The sequence below is a fragment of the Aricia agestis genome, chromosome 11, assembly GCF_905147365.1.
Source record: "Aricia agestis chromosome 11, ilAriAges1.1, whole genome shotgun sequence".
NCBI classification, from domain to species: Eukaryota; Metazoa; Arthropoda; class Insecta; order Lepidoptera; family Lycaenidae; genus Aricia; species Aricia agestis.
Window position 1 is genome coordinate 4,273,190 of NC_056416.1, and position 11,284 is coordinate 4,284,473.

Genomic DNA, 11,284 nt, shown 5'->3' on the forward strand with positions numbered 1-11,284 from the left:
AACTATAATGATTATGAAAAAAGTGTTTTGAGCAAATTTAGGTTTTATCAATACCTTTTTAGATATTAAAAAATATTAAAGAAAAGACAGCCAACTTCGAAGATCCAAGCAAAAATGTGTCTAAAACAAGGTTTTTTGTAAAAAAGAAACTATCGAGCATTTTTTGAGTAATCGTGTTTTCGTCTTGAGCATTTAATCTTTATGAACTGAAGTTACTTGTGTCAAAAAATCTGTTTTCTAGACCTTACAGATTTTGAGATCTAGGTTTAAGTATGTAGTCAAGTTAGGGTCATATGGGCTCTTAATAAGAAAAGTTTGTGGTTACACCTAAAGTCTAAAAAAGCTTAGCTCTTAGAGTTAAAAAAACGTAAGAAGAATAGGTTTTTGATAGATACTTTCCTTCAATCACAAAATCAAAATTCCCATACAGATCTTTAGGTTATCTATTGGCATAATTATTGTCATCATGATGTTTTTTGTACAATTGTAAAGTCTTGAATAATAAATATAACAAAAATAGCAGATGCCCTGTGTTAGAATTAGCCACGGGCGCTAGCTGAATACGCCACTGTTGCCTAGAGGCTAGAGGTATTGCTTGTAATATTGTTAACGACAATTACTATAATGATGCAATGGTAGATGATGGATAAGGAATGGACACAACATTAATTTAATTTGCAAGAGAAAGTGTAAGCGGGTATTGTATGTGACATCAATATTATATTCATTGTTGAGAAATACGTCGGCGACGGAAGATTCAAAGAATTACCTTAATTTAATTAAATTAGAACCTAATTAAGGTGTAGCACAAGGCGGTATTGTTGGACCGAAGTTAAAGATTTTTTTTTCATTTCATAGAAAACTCGCTATTATATTTTCTGTGTAAAGAAATAATTAATTAAATGGATTCTATTAAAAAGACAAAAGTTAATATAAAACATAACATTCAGTCTCTTTTTGTGTTTGTATTCTGTTAAATAGTTTAACGTTTTATATTGTTCTAGCTGTTTGACCGAGCTTTGCTCGGTATCCGATGAAAATGACATTTTCTAGAAATGATTCCTAGCTAGATCGATTTATCGCGCCCGAAACCCCCTATATACAAAATTTCATGAAAATCGTTGGAGCCGATTCCGAGATTCCAAGAATTGCTCGTTTAAAGATATAAGATTATGCATATATTGTATTATTTTATATACGTTACAATTTGTAAGCGCAAAAATTTATTCATTCATGTAAGTAATATTAAGTTAACGAATTATGGTAGTGTAACAATAACTGACTTGAGTAACAATATCCTATTTAACGATATTGTTATTCAAGTTATGGTAGCATAAAGGTCACCGTTATTGCTAATAAATAAATTAAAAGCAAAATGCTTTCATGAAGAATATTTTACATTTATTACGTCCGGTAACCGAATTGCGAAATGAACAAACATCGGGTGGTTAATGCGATGTGTCAATATATCGAATGTGATAATCATTTATCGTGTTGGTGTTATTTTTTCCTGTAAACACAAATTGTGTTACTGTGCTAAGTTCGCTGTCGGGGTCACCCGAAAGATTAAAGTTATGAATTAACTTATAGTGTTGAAATATCCTAAATACAGTTTATTGAATTAATGTCATTTTTATGACGTAGCATGTCAACGTAAATACTGCAGAAAGTTCTTTTGCTTGTCTGTCACGAAAAGTGTTCTTTGGGTCAGCTGCTCTCATAAAGAGGCATCTGTCGCTGGTAGTTTTTATTATTCGTAGGTCGCTGGTCTTGTCGGCCATCAGTCGTGTCGTTCGGTATATGAGTGGTCGGTAATCGGTATGGCTCTTCCATAAAGAGAATATACGAATTTTCATACAACATTAAAGGATGGAATTTTAGGTCTTCGCTGAAGGATTATTTTGATTACAAGTTTCAATCTAAGAGAACTATTACCCGAGTGTCGAAGAGGGGTAATTTGAGTCCACCACAACCTTGACTGCCATTTTTATGAATCGGTCAAACGAGTGGATCGCGTGCTACCGCCCTCATTAGGTACCTAATACCTTCGGGTCTTATATCTGCTACGCAAGCTACTGTAAGCACATCTTTATTCAATTTTCTCATCATCCATGTTGAATGGTTATTTAAATCCAATTAGACGAGTGGTTAGTTTGTATGATAATCACATTGTTATAGTTATAAACTTCTAATAGAATCATTATAATGATATGCTGTAGTGATCAGTCACTTATAGAATTGAATTCAAGAAGGTCAGCGGGGCTAAAACGGTCGTTATGGAGAATATATGATTCATTTTTTTAACCTTTTGCATGGCCAAACTCACGTCGCTGACGAAGAGGAGGCCGAAGGTGAATGGGCCCTCTATATACACTTCGCTGTGAAAGTAGCAGCGTTGAAAAAGTCACTTTTTTACTTTTGTATGGGAAAATTTATGACGCTGGGGCGCTCAATACAAACCACAAAAAAGTTTGCTCTTTCAGTGTTGCTGCTTTCACAGTGAACTCTATACAATGGTGAAGGGACACACACACACCCTAAAGTATTACTTAGTTTTATTACACCTTGTAAATCCAGCCTAAGAGTGTAACGTTTTACGCTTGTGTGAACCACCTTATGGAAAACCACATTTTTTCTATTCACAGAATTCTAATTAGACGAATTGTATACAATTAGCGGAGATAAGACGTAATAGCACGCGTGTTGCGGACTGCGGTAATCACCGCCTTTACCGTCGCTTTCGTTCCCGTGCTGTGTGGTTCTCGATAAAAATCACGGGTAATATAGATACAAAGATTTCACACTATTGTTCAATATGAGCTTGTTAAGATACTAACATTATTAAAAAAGTTGGCATGCGGGCCCTGTGGCATGCGTTTCAGAAATCTCCCGCACCCCGCATGCGGGCCCTATCGACTAATGAAAACGGTTCCCCGAATGCGGGCACTGTGGCATGCGTTTCAGAAATCTCCCGCACCCCGCATGCGGTCCCATCGACCAGTCAAATTGCGCCATAATGGTGTATGATGGCGGAGGATGACCAGCGGGGCTTAAATTTCTCAATCAATTCAGCAAATGAATTGTCAAAACTGTCAAACTGACAAATGTCAAATCAGCGGGGCTAAATGGTCGCTTTGGAGAATCATATAATTAATCATATTATGATTCAATATATGATTCTCCAAAGCGACCATTTTAGCCCCGCAGTACAAAAATACAGAAATGAATTGCAAGCAGAGTTGCATTTTGCGATTTTAAAAAAATGAATCATAATATAATGATTTATAATATTATCATGATTCTTCAAAGCGACCATTTTAGCCCCGCAGGTGTGGCGCGCAATGGCGTGGGCAATTGTGGGACATTGTGAAATCTATCTATTTACAAGATGGCTAGTGATACTTTACAGTATGGCATACGCCAAAACATCCTAGTAGGATTATAGGGTTCGTTGTCATCTATGACGTCAATGACTACGCTTTGACGTCATGAGGTAAAAAATAACCCATTATTATCGGTTGAGTTGCGAAGTGTGAGACGGTTTTCCTCGAACGATCTCCAAGATTTTGTCTTCAGTGTAGTAATTCTAGAAGGTTCTTGAAGTTTGAACCAAACCATGTACATGTACCATCGAGGAAATTGATTTCTATGCAGTTGACGGACCTACGTCGTGTGGTCGGCTTATGTCAATTCGATGCTAGCTGTGATCGGTAGGCTGGGTTTGACTTACGGCCGTTCCCAATATTTGATCTATCTCTGGTTTTGCCCTACTAGAGATAGGAATAGCTCACAATTGACATAAAATATATGTCTCTAGTGTCTTATGTGAGTTATTCCTATCTCTAGTAGGGCAAAACCAGAGATAGATCAAATATTGGGAATGGCCGTTAATGCGACCAAATTACTTAGGTCCGCCATCTGACTAGGAATCAACTTCTCTGATAGTACAACACAACATACAACGAGACGTATGGATGATACGTCCTGTTGTAAAGAGGCAACAGCCTCTTTACGTGCAAACCACTGAGCCGAATTTGCTTTACCTACAGATCGATTTATCGCCCCCGAAACCCCCTATATACTAAATTTCATATATATATATATATATATATATACAAGAATTGCTCGTTTAAAGATATAAGATTTATGAATTGAAACAGACTACAGAGTATAACCCTAATTTTCGATACCTTATGAATATTTACTAGATATTGCTCATGTAGGGTCAGATTGCGTCCGTTCGTATAATATCACTTTTATGGACTAATTTCGTATGGAATATTGTATGTTGCCTCTATAAAGGCCAATTTAGTCGAGCTTAGACCTTTTGGGATTTATTAGAAATAGCCAATATTCTAATAAACAATTTATATGTAGGTATCGTAAAGGCAAGGTAATTGTTTCTGGGTCCTAAGTTATTGAAAGCTTTTACGAAGCTTTTGTTACAACTAACTTTGAGGTGAAAATTTTTTGACTAGACATTGGTATCCTACTATGAAAGTTTTCTTGTCTTTGGTTTTTTACTTTATATGCTGGAAGTTTAATAATAAGCTTATTTAAGTTATTTATGTTTGTGTATTTGATTGGGGTTAAAAATCAAATATATAAAATTCTCGTGTCACAGTTTTCGTTGCCATACTCCTCCGAAACGGCTTGACCGATTCTCATGAAATTTTGTGAGCATATTGAGTAGGTATGAGAATCGGCCAACATCTATTTTTCATACCAAAAAAAATATATATGGCAAAACAACGTTTGCCGGGACAGCTAGTTAAAATATAATTATTGTTAAGAAACTTTTGTTAAATACTTCACTTCCCACCGTAGTCATCTCTGAGGAGACGCAATGATTACGGGAAGACCTGAGAAAACATTGATAAGCAAGACTCGCCAGCGCTGGTTACACCATTCTTACCACTTGGTTGAATAACCATGGTATCCTTAGAACGATCTTAGGGGTGTCCGAGGAGATCTTACAACCCGATTCCAACATCCCTCGCAAGCGAAGCGGGAGTCAATTGTCAAGTCATTTTCCTAACGTATCAGAAGAAGACAAAACACTTTGTTTATAAGCTGTTATGAGTTATGACTTATGAGTTAAAGGCTAAATTGTTATGTTCATAATTCCTCTATTTATTAGGTAAATACAAACAGTGCTTTCAACTCATACCTACATATCGCTAGACTTTTTATGGATATAATTTATTATATTGTATGCGATGGGCTGTGAATATTTTATAATAATATTATCAGGCCGTTATTAATGTCACCAATTTATCATACATGTAATGTACACTTGTTATGAACGACTTTTATTATGTATATCGTCACGGGTAATATTTTAAAAGTTTCGTTAATAACAAAATACGGTAATGTTTTTTCTTTACTCTTTATAATATTTAAACTGGTTTTTAATTCACTTCATTTTGCGCAGAGTAGGTAAAACGTTTTTAATTCCCACTTGCCAGGAAAATTGACGTTTATTTTATCTTCTAGGGGTGCTGCCCCCCCCCCCCCCTCCCTGCCCCTACCTGCGTACGCCCATGATGGAACGTAATGAAACTTTACAAAGTTAGTCTTTTGTTTAAAAAGCTATAAGCGCCTGCACAAGATATGTAGCAATGTCGCAAGTTGTATTATCTAATTCTTTAGGGCCTGTTTCACCACTTCCTGATTAGTTCCGGATAGGCTATCTACAACTTAACATGACAGATAGAGTATGGAGCATCTTCGATAGAAAAAGTTGTTCATTTTGACGGGCTCATTTGATGGTTTCAAGGATAACAGTGTTTACACTTTACACTAACACACTGTATAGTCTATTCAAATCTGTTAGACAGAAGTGTTGCCGTAGGGGCACAGGGTCAAAAATCAGAAGGCCAAAAGTCACAGGACTGTGAAGTATGATTCTTTTACAGAAAAATCTGGGTCCATAAGATGTCATCAGTCATGATGATGAAATTAAATGAAAGTTTTTCAATTTCAACTCCGTTATATTGCTCTGGGCATTTAGAAAAGCAGTGGTTGCTGATTGATGTTACTGCATTGGTATTGTTATTATCAAGCGATATTTTCAAGTTTGTTAGAGTTACAATGGTAATAATTAGTAAAAATTTAAAAGGATGTACCGAAAGCAACATTCAGGTGGGCATAAAATAATTAATTAACAAAGGAAAAAATAATATTATGAATTATTTTGTTAGAATTTATTGCGTCTCGTTTGTAGACGCGCTGGACAACTGCCCCATTTGTTAACTCCTACATACGTCCCTGATTCGAAGCCACTCCTTACCAGTAGTTTCTTCTACCATTTACTATGATCATTGATTAACGACAGTTGATTAGCTATTACAAGAAATACCAATAAAAAATAAGTAGCCTTGGAGTATTAATTACTTATACTACAAACGCAAAATTTTTGGAGTTAAATACTAAGGGCCTGTTTCACAACTTCCTGATAAGGCTATCCACCAATTAACTTGACAGATCAAGTATGGAGAATCTGTCAAAAAAGTTGTGAATAACCTATTAGGCACTTTATCAGAAAGTAGTGAAACAGGCCCTAATAATTCTTCTCGATCTACACTGATAAGTATAACTAGTATAAATTATGTTTCAAACGTTTCTTATCTATATATTAATACGTGAGCCAAAAACTTTGTATTATACTCTTTCATTTATGGTTGAAGTCTACGGAAGACAACGGTTGACATTAAGGTGACAAATTGAAAATAGATTATATATTTTTTTTATTAGACAATGCTTACACGGCCAGTCTGAGATAAGCTGAGTCCCAGAGACAAGTGTTTAAAAAAATATGATAGTCAATATTTTTTTACAAAATATAGCTCTACTTAGAAGTCTTAATGTCGTTGAAACTAAGGTCGAATTTCGACCATTGGGCGATCTCTAGTTATATTAACTCCGTAAAGTAATAGTGGAAGTTCCTCAAAATGCTACAAAGGAAGAGCGTACATAATTTCTTTAATATTTTGTCCAATTCACAACTGTAATGAAACTTTAGCGTCAGGGAAGTTTTAATTTGGTTAAATTTTCGAACCGCTTTGTTGTTTAAAACAGTTCTGTGCTAGTTACAAAGTCTTAAACTAAAATCAGCTGAACTTTTCACGTAAATAATTTATTTGGCTGGCGGCCAAACTATTTCTACCTGGATATATTGTCAAGTCTATTTAGAATTCTCGTTGGATAATAATTTACACTCAACTAAATTAGGCTTTAGACGGTTGAATTAAATTATTTATATTAAAGGCCTGTTTCACCACTTCCTGATAAGTGCCGAATAAATAAATTCTCGTGTCACAATGTTAGGCCGCGTACTCCTCCGAAACGGCTTTACTGATTTTAACCAAATTTTATATGCATAATATTCAGTAGGTCTGAGAATCGGCTACTGGGTACTTTTTATATTGATAAGTGCATTAATTTTGTTCAATAAATAATAGTCAATTATTCCAAGTCGAGACCGACGGCGACCATTTTTGTACGACGGGATAGCGATGGACGTTGCCATGGTGACATACTTATTTTGTCACTTCAATAAAATACGTAATATGGGCGAAATCGATGATGTTTTTTATAATAAAATACTTACCACTGGGCTAAATACTGTAGATGGGAAAACAACGTTTGCCCGGGACAGCTAGTATTATATAATATAATAAATAACATTAGTATTAACCGCGATTCATTTCTATAACAAAAACTATTCTATGTCCTTTCTCGTGGAGAGACTTTGAGATTTAATTTGGTTTCTAAATCGGTTCAGCAGTTAAGTGTGAAGAGGTAACAGACAGACTGACACACTTTCGAATTTATAATTTATGAAAGGATTTTGCTAAATATTTATTTTTATCTTTAATTAACAATTCGTGAATGGAATAAAAATCAATCGTGTACCAAATACTCAAACAAAATGTAAAAATTATATTTCGTTCACCGTCGATGATTGATGAGGCACTCGAGTAATAAAATAGCAATATCAATAAGTCATTGCTATTAAAAATTTGTTGTTCAGAAAACAACGATATTCTTTTTAAATATTCCTTACAGTTCGACAAGGCTTTAAATCAATATGTCAATGGGCGCTGCTAAAGGAGAACTGTCAAAAATGACGTTTTTGTATGACAGAAGCGTTAGTTCCTTTTCTCGCTCTCATAAATAGCCTTGTCGAACTGTAAAACTTTACTTTTATTACTGCTACCTACATCCACACTGAGTATACCCACAGACGTTATATAATTATATAATGTTTTGAAACTGTTTTAAATAAAATAATTAAAAAAAAGTAAGAATAACTAATAACTATGTGTAATGAGTTATTACTGTGTGAATTATTAGGGCCAGGGATGGGTTATGTTTACTTAATGACTTAAGCCTTAAATTCATAGTTTTGAAACAAAACAAAACCAAAAAGTTACTCAATCAAAAAATTAAGTCCCGATAAATATTTAAACAATTTTGAGAGTTTTTGTGTACTCTAAGGCACGTCTCTTAGATAAATTAATGAGAATAATGGCTGTAATATCCAACAATTTACTTCTGGGTAATATGAAAACATTCTGACAAGCCGAGGATTCTGACACGATATTTTCCGGGTCATAAAAAATAATAACACTTTTTCCTTTGCGCCATTTTCGTGCGAGTTCGGGGCGTTTATAAAAGTACTTATATTCTACTTACAGCGTTTAGCTACTGCTGATGAAAACATTTTTTTGTTAATATTATTTAGATACGCAGTACACAGCATTAAAAAAACTTTCATCTGTTGATAATATTAATTTAAAATTGTGTTTTCTATCTGTTTGATTATTATTTAATAAATATAATCAAACAGAATATGGATACTATGGATCGATACTAATAAATGAATACATATAAAATTATAAATACGAAAGTTTCTGTCTGTAACAGACAGAACTCGTCGTATACAGGGTGTAACAAAACTAAATGATAATACTTTAGGGTGTGTAATGTGTTACATGTGTTCCTTGTTGAGAGTTCACTGTGATAGAGTGATGTGAGAGTTTACTATGAAAGTAGCAGCGCTGAACGACCAAATTTTTTGTGAATTGTATGGGCAAGCGCCCCAGCGTCACGAGTTTTCCCATTCAAAAGTGAAAATAAATTTTGCTCTTTCAGCGCTGCCACCTTTACAGTGAACTCTATACGCGAGACTCAAACACATCCTAAAGTAATATCACTTAGTTTTGTTACATTCTATATTTTACGACGAATTTAGATGAAACCTGGTAGCTGGTAGTGTTTATACGTGGGAGAGCCATGCTTCGGCACGAATGGGCCGGCTCGACCGGAGAAATACCACGCTCTCACAGAAAACCGGCGTGAAACAGCGCTTGCGCTGTGTTTCGCCGAGTGAGTGAGTTTACCGGAGGCCCAATCCCCTACCCTATTCCCTTCCCTACCCTCCCCTATTCTCTTCCTTCCCATCCTTACCTTCCCCTATTACCCTGTTCCCTCTTAAAAGGCCGGCAACGCACTTGCAGCTCTTCTGATGCTGCGAGTGTCCATGGGCGACGGAAGTTGCTTTCCATCAGGTGACCCGTTAGCTCGTTTGCCCCCTTATTTCATTAAAAAAAAAAACATTACTTTGAGTCTCGCGAAGGACAAGACGCTGAAAGCGCATGAGCCAATAGGAATGCGAAAGTGGTTTATTATTACAGGCCTATATTATGTGACCGATTAACCCTTAATCGAATTAAGCAATTATTTCCTAGGGCGTCACGTCTGAGGGAGCACCAGAAGAGTAAAGGTTCAAAGACCGAGTCTAGTTGACATATTACGGATACGTGGGAGAGCCATGCTTCGGCACGAATGGGCCGGCTCGACCGGAGAAATACCACGTTCTCACAGAAAACCAGCTGAAACAGCGCTTGCGCTGTGTTTCGCCGAGTGAGTGAGTTTACCGGAGGCCCGATTCCCTTCCCTACCCTCCCCTATTCCCTTCCCTTCCCTCCCCTATTACCCTATTCCCTCTTAAAAGGCCGGCAACGCACTTGCAGCTCTTCTGATGCTGCGAGTGTCCATGGGCGACGGAAGTTGTTTTCTATCAGGTGACCCGTTTGCTCGTTTGCCCCCTTAATTCATAAAAAAAAAATACGGATACGGACAGGCATGGATTGCTGCCTATATTATGTCGACAAGAAATATAATGTTTCGTCTGGTTTTGGACTGTTGTAAAATAAAAGCCTAATTGCAAAGAAACTGTTTTATTCTCACAAAGTAACACTAATCTATATAGTTTACTTTATCCGACGCTGACGCCATAGTGAGTATAGACAACATAGAGAAATATAGACCAAAGACAATAGTGTGGCAAACCTAAAAAACTAAATGCATTTACATTGTATAACTATAACATAGACTACCGTTGTGTATTTTGAAGCAAACATTTTATATTTTCGTAGCGTTTTACGTTTTTTAGCATTTCGAGTGGTATCAAAATTCCCATTTTGATACCACTCAACGCTCTTGCAAAATGTTTTGAATACAAACGAACGCGCTACGTCGATGCTTGAAGCAAAATAAACTTTTAAATTTAACGTTTATATAGTTCGTAGTATTTTATGAAAAAAACGTTAACTAATAAAAATAAACGTTTTTTGGCTTTTCTGGAAACAAAAAACTCTAACACTTATTAATATGTTGTAAACCTTCTGTATTAATTATTCATCTGCACTATCTAGTGGAGAATGGAGATATAATGACACGAAATAACTAACAGAAAATCTAAGGAAAAATAAGTAATCTTTACATTTATGAACAAAAATTGACAATGTAATTTTTTTGAACTTGATAATATGATATTTGAACACTTTAACAAAATGGCATAAATACGCCATTACTTCTAGTACGATCATGTTTACAGTTTACTTGACTTAATTGTACTCTCATCACCTAATTTTAATACTAATATACAGTTAAATACATACTTAAGTTTAAATTAAACTGCTATCTTTAAAGAAGCTAAAAAACGGGACTTAAATAATTTAGGAGCATACTACTTGATTCATAGGCAAATGGTGAACCTAGGTAATTAGGTCACGTTATGTCAAACCTATGGATTACAAAGTAGATTAAAAATAACATTTACTTGACGTAACCCGACCAAATAATGTAGATCCACCCATAAATCAATTTCTTCGACGGTACATTGGTACTGAAACTGTAATTGGCACTAGTAGCAAATATTGGCTAATACAAATTTTAGTACTACAAATATCCGATCGTTTCCCACTCACAGCAT